The sequence below is a fragment of the Sus scrofa genome, chromosome 16 (assembly GCF_000003025.6).
Source record: "Sus scrofa isolate TJ Tabasco breed Duroc chromosome 16, Sscrofa11.1, whole genome shotgun sequence".
NCBI classification, from domain to species: Eukaryota; Metazoa; Chordata; class Mammalia; order Artiodactyla; family Suidae; genus Sus; species Sus scrofa.
Genome location: NC_010458.4, coordinates 65,511,020 through 65,526,571, shown reverse-complemented (window position 1 = coordinate 65,526,571; position 15,552 = coordinate 65,511,020). Strand labels below are relative to the sequence as shown.

At 35.8% G+C, this 15,552-nt stretch overlaps 1 protein-coding gene across 2 annotated transcripts in view; it reads right to left on the bottom strand.

The window, feature by feature from the left end:
• The window catches only part of CLINT1 (clathrin interactor 1), a 57,831-nt gene that overhangs the window by 28,742 nt on the left and 13,537 nt on the right, over positions 1-15,552 (bottom strand). The gene's annotated exons all lie outside the window — the stretch shown is intronic.

Sequence of the window (15,552 nt, the reverse complement as noted above, 5' to 3'; positions counted from 1 at the left end):
TAAATGGTACACAAAGGTACAGTGGACATAGGAGGTGCTCAATAAATGTTAACTATTATTACTAGAGATGGTATCACCTATTAGAGTCTAGAAATATTAAATAATATTTTTATAAGAAAGAGCTGACTTTGAAAAGAACACCTTGCATTTAAGACGTGAGATGGCAAAATGTCTGGTTATTAAAAATGAAATTCTGGAGTTCCCGTCGTGGCGCAGTGGTTAACGAATCCGACTAGGAACCCTGAGGTTGCGGGTTCGGTCCCTGCCCTTGCTCAGTGGGTTAACGATCCGGCGTTGCCATGAGCTGTGGTGTAGGTTGCAGACGTGGCTCGGATCCTGCGTTGCTGTGGCTCTGGTGTAGGCCGGTGGCTACAGCTCTGATTCAACCCCTAGCCTGGGAACCTCCATATGCCGCGGGAGCGGCCCAAGAAATAGCAAAAAGACAAAAAAATAAATAAATAAATAAATAAAAATAAAAATAAAAATGAAATTCTCATGCTTACATGGATTTAAGAATTCAAAGACATTCTGAGGAATAAATACTGTGAAAATGTAAAACTGTAGTAGTATTAACTTAACATCTAAAGCTCCGATTACTGAGGAATTGTTATATCAGATGCCTGTGAATATGGTAATTCAAATCACTGACTTTAAGTTTTAGAAAAAGTGAAAAAATAAAAATTTGGTAACTTAAGTTACACATACCTCACTTTTATTGTACGGTTTTTCAGTCATCACAAAGTTCAATTTTTTAAATGAGGAAAGCTTGGTTATAATTGGCACTCAAATTTCTCAAATATAATTTTCACATTTATTTCAAATACTTCAATTAATAAACAGTATTCAAATTTTAAAGGAACCATTATGCATATAAATGACATGCTAAATCACAGAATAAATGTGGCTTCTAGATTTACATTCAGAACACTGTTCTACTAAAATAGAAAAGCAAAATCCTATTACTTTCTTTCAAATCTCAGAGAAAAGCTGTCTCCTAACTGGTTTGATAACAAAAATACAAATTATTTCTATGGCCTCCTTCAAAATTTAAGACTATTAATGGATTTTTATATAAAACCCAGTTATAATTCTATCACAAAATTTTTTATGTATAAATGTAAAGAAATAATTTTTTTTTCTAATTTTGCCAACAATGGAACCAAAATAAAATAAAGGCAGCCAATGACCTATGTGCATGCAACTTAAGATGCCACAAAGTAATGGATTTCAAAATGCTTTGTTTATCCTACTGGCTGAAGAATGCGTGACTTGGGCAGTTAGAAGTGTCAAAATGCAGCTGTGGGAATGAACAATAGCAATTAGGACTAAAATTCATCCAAGCATTGCATGGCCAAGAATGCACTTGCAATCTGTTTTCATTGTTTAATTTGTTGGAGAACAAGATGAAAAGAGTTAATCTCTAGTCCACGTACATGAAATATTTTTACTAGAGCCTTCATAAATGCTGTAGCGTTTAGAACACTACTTTCCTTGTTCAAGCTACAAAAGCCCATGGGTCAAATGAGAAAGGTCCTGTTTCCCTAACCCTTCACAAGATTCTTAACTGAAGGCCTGTGTGTTTGAGTGCTGTGTGTTTAAGAGGGTGAGGTGGCAGAGAGCCAATAATTTAAGAATTTCCTTATTTCCTCCGTTGAAAAACAATGGGAACTATGTAAAATGACACCTTGCCATTAGCACACCATCATAATATAAAGTATATCCATGGTAAAATATGGCAACAAAATAACAAAAAGTAACAAAGTTAGAACACTTCCATGAAGAGTATCAGGCTCTATTTTAAATGAAATGGTTGCTTTCCAGAAACTGCAGTGTTCTTAAGATGAGGTCTGATGGCATAAAGAATTCCAAAACAAAGTATTTTTAAGCTGCACTTAATTCAGAAGCAAATGTAAACTAAAACAAAACAACACTGTATAGTTTGGCCTTATTCCAGATCATTTAAAAATAACTATTTCTAAAAAGGTAGAAATGGCATTTTTGACCCTTCCTTTCCCATGTTTTCTGTTGCCCTCAATCCACACCCTACCCATAATTCCAGTGACCTTTTAAAGAAAGGAAAATAACTCCCTCCTTCTCCCCAAAAAAAGAAAGTTAAGAAAAAAATTATGTCCAGATGTGAAAGGAAAAAAAATCTAGTTTAATTCCTAAAACTTCCTATGATTGTTTTAAGAATGGATAATTCAGACACTAGAGGGGGATCTCTCACCAGTTTTTTTAAAACACACACAAAATTCAGACAAATGTCAAGGATCTGTTCTACCAACAAAATTATAGGAAATTACCAGGGAATGACCGGAGTAAAGTATGTAAGAAGCTGCTCACGTTCTGAAGGTTTTCACCTTAAAGCAATATTAAACCACTGCCTTTATAAGGATAAAATCCACAACTACAATCAATCCACAGTGCTTTTATACATACACTTTTACACTTGCCCTCAAAACACTCCAGCAATAGTAAGTAGGGCAGGACTAAGAGTCCCCAAAGAGAATACTTAACTCTGAACAAGCCAGCACTACTCACTCACTGGATTTTTAATGCCAACTACTACAAGTTACCATCCTCAAGTCCTGTACACATGCTTCTATGGCTATATGAACACAGCCGATATTCAGTTAAGTCAAGGATTGATTATTCAATTTGTAAATAATTACTGTTCATTTTGGTCTTCCACTTTATTCCCCATTTTCTGCTTATTTTGCTGCTCACTGCTGATAAAATATCAAGTTAATTTATTTGATAATGGTTTGGGTCCATGTTGTAGAGGCAAACTTGGTTGAAAGTAAGAGCTAAAATAAAGCTTTTACTCACAAGATGGTCAATGCTGCTTCCAATCTGCATTAAGAATAATCAGTAAAATGAATAAGAAAAAACTTTACTAGTCCTTATGCTATTTTTTCTTGCTAGAAGTTCAAGAATATGCTTTGCTAAAATAAATACCCCCCGAAAAAGACAAAGGATACACATAATCCAGTCCTAACTGTGAATAAAAGAATATGAAAAATGAAACAGATTTATTAGCAAGAAGTCTTTTTCCTAGCCTTAAAATTTTACTTCTTAAAAAAAAAGTCAAATAGGTCTGTATTTTTCATATGGTTTCTACTTTTTGTTTAAAGTTATTATAAAGACTTCATTCTTTGATCAGGAAAAAATACTTAGCACTATTTTTAGATGGTTAAACTTATGTGTTTAGGTTAAAGTTGTGTTTTGCTGTGTGAATATCCACACTTAAAGACACAAGAGAGTCAGAAAAACAGAGGCAGCAAGAGACAGAGACAAATACAATATTCAGAGTAATGGTTTTAAATAATGGGCTCTTTTATTGTCTATTTTCTTTTTCCTGTATTTGGCAAATTCTTCCCCATGAACATTATGTTGTAACCAAGGGAAAAGTAATAAATGCCATTAAGAATTCTAAAGTACTATATCATCATTAGCAACATTTTAACTATTTATAGGCAAATAAGAATCATGGTAGATAGACCACATATTATTTGTACTTCCAAGGTCTTGTTACCAGGCTAACAAGTAAGTGCAGCAAACCAGTACCTAACATATATGTATACATAATAAAATATATATACCAAAAGCTATGTGTGTAAAACCACAGGGAACAATTTAAGTACCTAATACTGAAACATGATTAAAAAAAAAAAAAAAAAAAGCGAAACACAAAGCTGTATTAGGGAAGAATGATTCCCAACATTAAAACCTGTATTTACATGACCTCTTAATCTTAAAGCTACTAAGATTTCAGAAGATACTTTTATGATAGAGGTAAAAATATATTATGCTCCCTGTAAAATAGCAGTATTTAAAAAAACCTTTTAAAAACAATAAAACATTCCTAAATGAACAGTGACAAAGACAGTTTGTTCAGGTAACAAGTTACCCAGGCCAGGAAAATTTGCTCCTTTTAAAAAATGATTCTAACCAACAGAGCAAAGAAATAGCTTTAAGAATACTTGCTCCAAAAGCTACATAATGGACCACGTGACATTCGTTTTTCATCAGGGGATCATGGTCTTCACCACATTACCCTTATCCACAAGCTAAACATTTAGAGGTTTAATACTCGTGTTTTAAAACCAAGTTACCTGTTACTACAGTCCTGTGAATACTAAGAAATTTAAGGTCAATAACCTAGTACTCCTAAATTCAACAAATACATAACTTTCATTATTAGCAGAAAATCTGAGTGTATAGAAATGGGGTGTAGAGGTGGAAAGACATTTATCCACTTGGCTGGATTATCTGCTATCCATCAAAACAAAACAAAACAAAAAACCAAAGCCTATTCTTGATCTGAAAATGAAACACAAAGCAATGAGTAATGTCTTTTTTTTTTTTTTTTGGTCTTTTTTTGCCATTTCTTGGGCCGCTCCCACGGCATATGGAGGTTCTCAGGCGGGGGTCCAATCGGAGCTGTAGCCACGGGCCTATGCCAGAGCCACAGCAACTCGGGATCCAAGCCACGTCTGCGACCTACACCACAGCTCACAGCAACGCCAGATCATTAACCCACTGAGCAAGGCCAGGGATGAACCTGCATCCTCATGGTTCTCAGTCTGATTCGTTAATCACTGAGCCACAAGGGGAACTCCTACAATGAGTAATGTCTTAACAATGAAAAGTTAATTGAGGAATTAATGTTGCTAAAGCAGATGTTACCATATTTGATTATATAGTATCTTAGTTACAAAATAGTTACAGTGCTAAACCATGGGGAAAAACTACAGCACTCCCTCTCCTATCTTAAGAAGAAAACTAATGAAATAAATATTGAAAACTGCAGAAGAAACAACAAACTCAATGCTTGCTACCTTCTCCCTAGTGCTATGGCACTAGCAAAAGCTCTCCTACCAAAACATAAATGAATAAACTGAATAAATAGAAAATTTGAGTGAGAAAGGGAAAAATATTTAATAGCATCTACTTAGGAGAGAAATTCAAATAAACTACTCCCAGGATCACATGACTAGTAAAAAGCAATAAACATCCAAATTTCATTACGTTTTCTAATTCTAATTAAATGTGGCCCATTTTCTATTATTTACATTATACCCTAAAACCAGAGAATGAGTAATATCATCTGAGCTAAATGAAAAGCCTACTAGTTTATATAAGATAAAACAAATTGAGCTACTAAATGCTGAATTAATGTTAAAAGATACATTGAGTCATGGAAATTACATTTTCTTTGATTTTATTAAAATTAAATACAAACTACCAGTTGAAAAGAAACCAGTGTACCTTCTATTAAACACACATAATCTTAAAAACAAAATATCAGTTCAAATGGGAAAAAACTAAAATTGAAGACATCTAGAATCTGAGGTTCTCTTGCCCATTCTTCTTCAAAAGTAGCTTTCAGAAAAGAGTAACCTGGTTACTTAAAAATACAAATATACCCTACTTCAATTCACTTGTTCATGTGCATATTATTCATGACTTCACCTCTTTACACAGCAGATTATGCTAGATTACGTATCTTGTTTTCCTCTTCACTTTTCAAGAGGGAATATTGAAATGCTAAATGCTAAAATATTAAACCTGCTGCTTTAAAAAATAACAAGAATTTATACTTAAAAAATGAAGCTAAATAAATATTAGAGAGCAATTTACTGCTAGGTTTTATTGAGAGGGGAAGGGAGTCCCATAGCCCATTTGAAAGCTTCTAACTTTAGAATAATTTGGGATACTTAAAGATCAAGTTATATATTATAACTAGATACCTAGTACATTTTTAGAAACATGGTACAGACAGAAAAACTAAGTCCAACTCAAGCTGCTTGCCTATATGACATTAAAATCACAGAAAATATATTAATAAAGACACTACTTTTAATTGTTCCCTCCCCATAGACAACAGAAAGGCAGCCCTAACTGGTAAATAAGCATTTTTGAAATTCTAATTGTTTTAACTTGTAAGGAAATTAAGGACTATACTCTTCCCCCTCCTTTTTTTTTGGTCTTTTTGTCTTCTTAGGGCTGCATCGGTGGCATATGGAGGTTCCCAGGCTAGGGTCTAACTGGAGCTATAGCTGCTGGCCTACGCCAGAGCCACAGCAACACCAGATCCACAGCAATGCCAGATCCGAACTGTGTCTGTGACCTACACCGCAGCTCACGGCAACACCAGATCCTTAACCCACTGAGTGAGGGCAGGGATCAAACCCACAACCTCATGGTTCCTAGTGGGATTTGTTTCTGCTGCGCCATGACGGGAACTCCCAAGGACTATACACTCCTTTCTTAAATCAAAAGCTAATTCTCACATCAATTCTACTATCAAATCCTTTGATCCATTCTAACTAATGCTGGCCTTCAATTTCAACAATAGTTCAGGCAGGTATTATCATGGGTGTGGAGAAGAGAACTACAGAATTTTAATCTTTGATGTTTTCCTATTACTGAACACTGTTGATTGATACAGAACAGTATTCTTATAATCTTAAGAATTTACACTCCATTTGTACTACTTACAGATAAAGTGGAAAGATAAATTCTATAAAACTATTTTTGGTGAAAGTATTTTTTACTTGGGGGGAGGGGTGAACAGGGAGCAAACTAAAACACTGAACACTACTCTGCAGGTAAAACTCTAAGAATAAATCCCTAACATACATTACTGAAAGATGAAAATCTTTGCTTATCTTCAAAATTATGTTTATAGAGACTCCTGACAAACTCTCAGATTCAATCAATAATTAAAGTATCATGTGCATATTATACTTCCTCAACACAAGGTAACCAATATTTAAATTCACCAAACTTTATTTCTTAGGTAAGAAACTTTTGCATGGTGGAACACTTTCCATAAATTTCTTTTAATGATTCCATATAGATGTGACTGTGTCATCAATGCAAGGCCATCATCAAACCCGGCATGTTCCTCTCTAAATGTATGTAAAATTTCTATTTTCTGTCTATGAATCACCATTTTCTGAAGCACTCTCACACTCACCACCAGTACTGGAGGCTGGCTTTCTTTCAGTCTTTTTTTTTTGGTCTTTTTGTCTTTTCTAGGGCCACACCCAGGGCATATGCAGGTTACCAGCCTAGGGTCCGAATCAGAGCTGTAGCCGCCGGCCTACGCCACAGGCACAGCAATGCCAGATCTGAGCCGTGTCTATGACCTACACCACAGCTCATGGCAACAATGCCAGATCCTTAACCCACTGAGTGAGGTCAGGAATCGAACCAGCAACCTCATGGTTCCTAGTTGGGTTCGTTAACTACTGAGCCACGACGGGAACTCCTCTTTGAGTCCTTTTTTACAAAAAAGTTAAGTTGGTTACCACAGCCCCAGAATTGGAGCACAACAAAGCCGAACTACAAGGTAGATGCCAGGGACTGGCTTAGCAAAGTGGCTAGTTCCCACACATGCAAGTCAGATTTGGATCCTAACAAAATTATACACATTTCCTGTTAACAAATCTAGATCTGTTTTAAAAAGTTAAAACTCTCAACGGAAAAAATCTATCATGAATTTACTGCATTTTAGAAAGGACAATGGTTACACAGTAGGAAATGTAATGCAAAAAAAAGAAAAAAGTAATCTAAGAACTTTTATCAGTAACTGACATTAACCAATTCATAATGTTACTTTCTCTTTTAATCTCTAAAAATACCCATTACAGATTATCAGTATTCTGAATGATATCTTTATCTAAAGATTTCAAGCTTTAAAACCAGCATGCCAAGTCCATACAATTTCACGACGTTCATCAAAAAAATACTTGGCTCTTGCATATATGAGTTTAATAATATTCCAGGGAAATTTCCAGTATTGATTCAATACTAGTTTGCATAAGCCCAAAGTAACCAGACCCACATCTAAACTTTCTGAGATTCCTAACAACTGATTTATCTTTTAATTATAAAGTTGTCTTAAGATGTAACTAGCCGAAATAATAAATCTTAAGAATTTTTGCCAAAAAAACAGAAAGTCATTATTTTATGGTTTATGTAGAATTCAAGGTCAGGAAAGACTACACAAAATGAATAATCATTAAAGAAGTCAGCACTCCAAATTTAGTTTCAAATGGCAAACTATGTACCAGACTATTAAAGTATATATAAATTGATCACTAGAAAGAAAAAAATTTATAGACACAGCAACTAAAATACCTCATTTTATAAGAAAGATCATTAAATATTTATAGTCCAACATAGTCTTTTGGGACACACACTAGAAATCATGTATGATTATTCAATGCTTCAAAAAATATAGGAATTGGTCCAAAAACAAAAAACAAAACACTTCGACCAGGATGAATGGCAACTGGATTTCTGCCCTCAAAGCCTGTCATTTAACTCTTTTTTCCAAAAGGTACCGACCCCTTGATCACTATTAAGTGTGACTTAAACTGGCAACCTTTCAAGGAAATAGATTAGTAATTTATGTAACAGATGTGCAAAGGAAAACTACATGGATGAGATAAGCCAAGAAAAACATCCTGATGTCCACATCTAAATTATGACCTGTGGGAGGAACAAACTATAAAACTATTTCCCTTTCCTTACAACTTCAGTGGTTAGCAATACCAAATTAAATAATCCACTTGACAGCAGCCCATATTCAGACATTAAAATGGGTCTTAACTCCAGGAATTGTTCCAAAACACAAAGCCACACTAAAGTAAAATATTGCACATCTATGTACTTTCATAATCTGCTTCATCATTTATGGCTATTTTGTGGAAAAGCAAAATAATACGTATATTAATTGTTCAGTAATTTATTAGAAAGGAACAGGGTCAGTATCTTGTCTCTGATCCCTGAACAAATCAAGAATGCATGTGGTTTCCTCATCTGAAAGGTAGTTCCTAAGCATTACAAGAGTAAATGAAATGATGTGTATTTCTGCCAGTATTTACTATTTTTAGTTTGAAGATACTCATTGACATTAATACTTCCTACTTACCATCTCATTCATTGTTGTGGAACATTACTGGCAGCCCACCTGACCCACAGTGTGGACAATGAAATGAAGATTTCGAGGCTATAGCTATACAACAAGGCAGAAATGACTATTATTTTTAAAATGGCCAAAGATATGGAGATGGGACATGACAAGTATCAATATAAACACTAGCAGAGAACTGCCATTGTACACTTCAATAGAGTCTACATTTTGAAGTTCAACCTTCTTAATTATCTTGGTACACTACCAACCATGAGCTGGGGTTTTATTTTACATTAAGCAGCAATTTCTCCTGTAGTGGTAATCTGACATCATCTGATAAAGTCGCTAACATTTCTTGGACTCACTAATTCACATCAACTAGTGCAATCACACATCCCAAAGCAAGTTGTGTGAAAATCAAAGACTTTTAAGCTAGTTAAAAAACTTACCTAGCATGAAGTTCATATCTACAATTTAGAGATATGAAAATTCTGAGCTTTCAAAATGCCAAAAGTAAGGTCCACAGAACTCAATCCATGAGGTGTCTAGCTGAACAAAGAATGTTAGAAAAGCCATGACACCCAATTTCTTTTCTTTCTTTTTTTTTTTTTCCTTTTTGCCATTGCTTGGGCCGCTCCCACGGCATATGGGGGATCCCAGGCTAGAGGTCGAATCGGAGCTGTAGCCACCAGCCCATGCCAGAGCCACAGCAACGCAGGATCCGAGCCACGTCTGCAACCTACACCACAGCTCATGGCAACGCTGGATCATTAACCCACTGAGCAAGGCCAGGGATCGAACCCGCAACCTCATGGTTCTTAGTTGGATTCGTTAACCACTGCGCCACAACGGGAAGTCCAACACCCAATTTCTTGATCATGTTTCTTCTGCAACAGCACAAAACATTACATTAGGAAATGTTTGGATGTCCATGGGTGTTGACGGTTTATACAGAGGCCCTTCTACCATCTCTCTAGCATAGATGCTGCTATCATGACCTGGACAGCTGACATACTGACAAAAAAAGCTGTCCCAACATAGGCTAGTCCTACAATGCTAAGGAGTTATTACTTTCCTGAGAGGTACTCTGGCAGCAAGCAATAAGATTTGGGGAGGCAGGCAAAAGGAAAGACTTTTGATTTCATCAAAGCAGGATGAAAAGTTGCTTCTAAAATGTGGCAGCAATGGTGCTTGGAATAAGACAGCAATAGAACAGGCAGAGAGACACAACTAGAAAACTCTTCCTTTCATGAATTATTAGGGAAATGCAAATCAAAACTACAAAGAGGTACCACCTCACAGCAGTGAGAATGGCCATCATTAATAAGTCTACAAATAATAAACGATGGAGAGGGTGTGGCAAAAAGGGAACACTCCTATACTGTTGGTAGGAATATAAGTTGGTACAACCACTCTGGAAAACAGTATGGAGGTTCCTCAGAAAACTAAATATAGAATGATCATGTGATTCAGCACTCCAACTCCTGGGCATATATCTGGACAAAACTATAATTCAAAAAGATACATGCATCCCTATGTTCACTGCAGCACTATTCACAATAGTCAAGACATGGAAGCAGCCTAAATGTCCATTGACAGAGAAACGGATTAAGATGTGGTAACATATTTGATGGAATACTACTAGGCCATAAAAGAACAAAATAATGCTATTTGCAGCAACGTGGATGCAACTAGAGATTCTCACATCTAGTGAAGTTATAGTCAGAAAGAGAAAGACAAATACCATATAATAAATATCATTTATGTGTGGAATCTAAAATATGGCACAAATGAACCTATCTATAAAACAAAAACAGACAGACATAAAGAACAGACTTGCAGTTGCCAATGGGGAAGGAGGAGGGAGTGGGATGGACTAGGAGTATAAGGTTTGTAGTAGATGCAAACTATTACATTTAGAATGGATAAGCAATGAGGTCCTACTGGACAGCAAAGAGAACTATATCCAATCTCCTGGGATAGACCATGATGGGAGATAATATAAGGGAATGTATAACTATATATGACTGGGTCACTTTGATATATAGCATAAATCTGCACAACACTGTATATCAACTATAATTTTAAAAAATGTACAGCACTATACAATTTAAAGAATCATTCAATAAAAAACATGAAAAAAAAAGGAAAATTCCTTTCATAGGAAAAACACAACATAAAATTATATGAACACTAACCATTATCAACTATAAAAACACATGTACATGTGGACAAAGTCTAAAGTAAAAAAAATGCTGGGATGGGGACACATTTAAAATTTACACAATGAAAAAAACATTTTTTTTTTTTTTTTAAGAAAAGAAATGTTGCACTTTATGAAACTCCTCTTCACTTGCTAGGTTAGTGTCCACCAATTGGGCTGATTTAATCCTCCCAGGATCAGCTTCCACTGCCCTGGCTCAGGAGCCTATGTGTTACATCCATGCCCCATCCACACAGATAAAAGCTTTCTGAAAAGACAGCTATGGACAGAAGGCCAGAAGGTAAGAGTGTCAGGTTGCTCTCTGCCCCTCAGCTAGCTGCAGAAGAACACTGCTGTCTCAACAGGAGATCATTCCCAAGGATTAAATGCCAGCCCCAACTCAAAACAATTTCTGTTTTCAGCTGCCTTTTTCATCACATATCTCTGTAACTATTAAGATTTTCATTTTTTCTTTTGTTCTGAAACAGTACTCCAGTGTTTTGTGAAAAATACTCTGGGACACATTAATAGGTGTTACGTGAGAAATGTGTTCCATGGTGAGGTTTAGGAAATGTTATGTAAAACAAAGGCAACTTTATTACTGCAACACTTCTCGGAGACTTTACTATTCTCATGTGCACCGTGAGTCTCCAAGAACGGGACTATATTAAACACTTCTAAAACTTTGGGGACAACACACCTTTTCCCTGGAGCATTTTATAAATGCCCCAAGAAACCCACTTTAGTATATTTTCTTAAAAAGCCCTTTTCCCTAAACTTCCAAAAATACTGTCACCATTGTTTTTATTATCTGCTATTTCTTATTTTTAACCCAATGAATGACTTTTCCTTTAACCTTTTATGCTTTTAAACTCTTATCTGTTAGCTGGCTTTCCACCTTTTACCTTACTCTACTTCTTATTTTATCATATTTTAAAAAATTCTTGATTGAACTTTACTGTTGATCTTAGTTTTCAATATTATTTTAAGTCTCATTTGTTTTATTCTTTTTGTACCATTTTTCCCCAATGGATGTTTAAAAACTTTTCAACTTTACACTAAAGTTCTCAATATTTTAGCTTTGTTTTAATTTCCTAATCCTCATTTAATTACCTTATGTTAAACATCTTTCTTTTTTCTGTATATTTTACTTACATTTTATAATGCACAGATGAACAAAAATCAGCAGCGAGCTCGGGAAAAAGAGATGGGGTAGCCTTTCTCCACAGCCTCTTACTCTCACACTAGTAGCTGCTATTCTAGGTCCCCTCATACAGAGCTAACATTTTTCACAAGGATCAATTAAATACATATACGAGATACCCCAAAAGAAATTAGCTTTATCAAGTCCCAAGAGTGGAAAAAAACGATTAATTTTACAAATCAGAGCTGCTTTTTGACAATAAAATTAGCTTCTACGGATTTTAGAGGGAGCAACATGAAGGCAACTTCACTACTCTTTACCCTGAAATATGATTTCAGGGCACATCATAAAGCCAGGCAGGCTGGGGGCAGTTGGTGGGATGTTTGGAGTCATCTTTGGGAGTCTTTTCTTTCAGTGCCCCCTTTCCATTAATTTACAAGACCTGGTCACCCTGCATTAAAAATACAGGCAGTCACCTCTACCCTAGATGCCTACAAAAGCACTTAACAATCTCTCCACTTCAGGTGTATTCTCCTTTTATTCATCCTCCACCACCAGATTCATCTTCCTAATATTTAGTGTTGGCCATGTTAGTCTACCACAAATTCATTACTATCTTCCTCCTCCTGTAGACAATACTATTTAGGGTTACAGCTTGACCATCACTATTGATTACTTCTCCCTCCTCTTCTTAGCCAGCATCTAATTCATTCCCAGGCCCTTTCAACTCCTTTTTCTAAGGACCTCTCAAATGTGTCAATCTTCTTTTTCCTTCTCACGATGCCACTACCTTAGTCCAGGGTGACCACCATTTCTTATCCAGATTATTGTCAACAATCTTGTAACTAGTGTCTCTGCTTCTCCTCTATCTCCCAACAGGCTATAGTCAATGTGAACTCTTGCTGAAATACAAATCCTATCTGTCTGAGCCCTTATTTTAAATCCAGCAAAGGCTTACTTATTACCTTTAAGATGAAGTCCACATTCCTTCATGTGAGATATCCATTCACCTCTTCACTCCCAGCACTGTCATTCTCTCCAGGTCTTTACACATGCTGTTCCCTCAGTTTCTTTCTTTTTTTTTTTTTTCAATGGTTGCACCCAGGGCATATGCAAGTTTTCGGGACAGGGAGTGAATCTAAGCCACAGCTGCAGCAAGGCCATATCCTTTAACCCACTGTGCAGGTTTAGGGATCAAACCTGTGCCTTTGCAGCAATCCGAGCCATTGCAGTTGGATTCTTAAATCCAACTAAATCATCTGTTTCTAAATCATCTGCCCACCCATCCATCCTCTTAAGTCTACCTCATCATCCGATTTTAGCTTAAATGCTACTTACTCCAAGAAATCATCTTTTAACCCTGGGGTTCTGCCTACATGTTCTACATAGTAAAGCATAAAGTTCCTTTATTTTGAATTAAAACTAAAACCAGTACACTTTATAATGGGTATGTTGTCTACTTGTCTGTCCCCCCTCTGAACTAAAAACATCAGAGGATACACACTGTCTTACTTACTTAAAGATCTCCAGTACCTGCATCTTGGTGACAGGTACATCTCGCATGGTGACAGCAGATATTTGAGAAATATTTATCATGTAATTGAACAAAAGGATTAAAATTCTTAAATAGCTTCTTTCTTCTAACTAATCAAGTCCTAATTGATCATTCAGGGGATCAGGACCCGCATGATCTAGCCTCAACCTATCTGTCTACCCCTTTCTTCCACTACTACTGCTTCATTTACTTCATGGGATAATTGTACTGTATTACTAGCTGAAATTTAAGCATGCCCTTTATTTTCTTACCTGAGTAACTGTTCACTCCTGGAATCCCCCCAACATCTTCTTTCAGTTAAAATCAAGCGTAGTTTTCAACAAAGATGCAAAACTGAAGCCTACCTGACTCTTTACAACCCATAATCTCCCTTTCCTATGATGGAATAAATATTACATTTATAACTTTTATGAATTATATTCTGCCCTGTACAATGGCCATGCATGAATTTATCTTGATCCCCTTAATAAATTTTAAGTTTTTAAAAAGAAAGCAGAGTTGATTATTTAGGGACTCTGTATTTATTAGTTCATTTTCTCACTGAAATGTATTTTTAACTCCAAATCAATATTCACAGTGCTTTTCACGGTCATTTGTGAACAGGTGCAGCAAAACACTTGAGTCATCTTTGAGGTAAAAAAAGGTGATGTTCTGTCTTCTTGTTTCAGTTCTTAGACTATAAATAAGTGTCCTTTCAGTAGTTTCAGTGATATGTTTTTTCACATCTTTATTTTTCTGGATTTCATCATTTAATATGGTCCCTAAGATGACTGCTAAAATGCTGCCTAATGTTTCTAAGAGTAAGAAGGTTACTATGTGCCTTACAGAGAAAATACCTATTAGATTAGCTTTGTTAAGGTATGAGGTGTAGTTGGCCTCGAGTTCAATGTTAATGAATCAACAATATATGTATTAAAGAAGCATCTTTAAAGAAAACATACATAAAATATATGTTACACACTAATTGGTTAATGAAAATATTGTGACCAAAGGCTCACAGGAACCTAACTCTGTATTCCCCCAGGAACAAAGGTTCAGTGTTTGCAGTGACTTCTTAAAACATAACTATCTCAAACAGAACCAAATGCACTATATATTATATATTTGTGTTGCCCTCTCAGTGCCTCACTGAATGCCTCACATAAAATGGGTATTTAATAACTGATTAGTGAATACATAAATGAAATCTATGGTCTCTTGGTAAAAGAGATTGGGGATGGAAGAGAAGCAAGCTAAGATTAAGATACAAACAGACTGAACAAAAATAAACAGCCCCTGACCAACGAACACACAAAGAGGAAGACATGAGAAATATCATCCTCACAAAATTTCTCTCTTTAAAAAGCTGTCATGGAATGTTTCAAACCCACGTCCTTTGGACCTAGGCCAGAAAGATTTGTTATAATTTACTACATCCTCTAAAATTATCTTACTGACACCTAGCAAAGTTAAAAAGTTAAGATACCTTTGCATAAGACTTCTGTGTCCCATAGAAACATGTGAAGAACTAAGTATGAACCCAAAAGGACCAACCAACAAACAGAAAACCCCAAAACTTCAAATGCTAAATTTCCTACACATGCTCAGTGGATTTGAGAGCATCATGGATTTCACTTCTCTAGATGCTGTATTCTAATACACAAGCAGCCCTTGCTTTACATGGCATACTGGATTAGGCCCTCACTTTGCACAATCTATTACCACAGGAGAGCTGAGCAAAG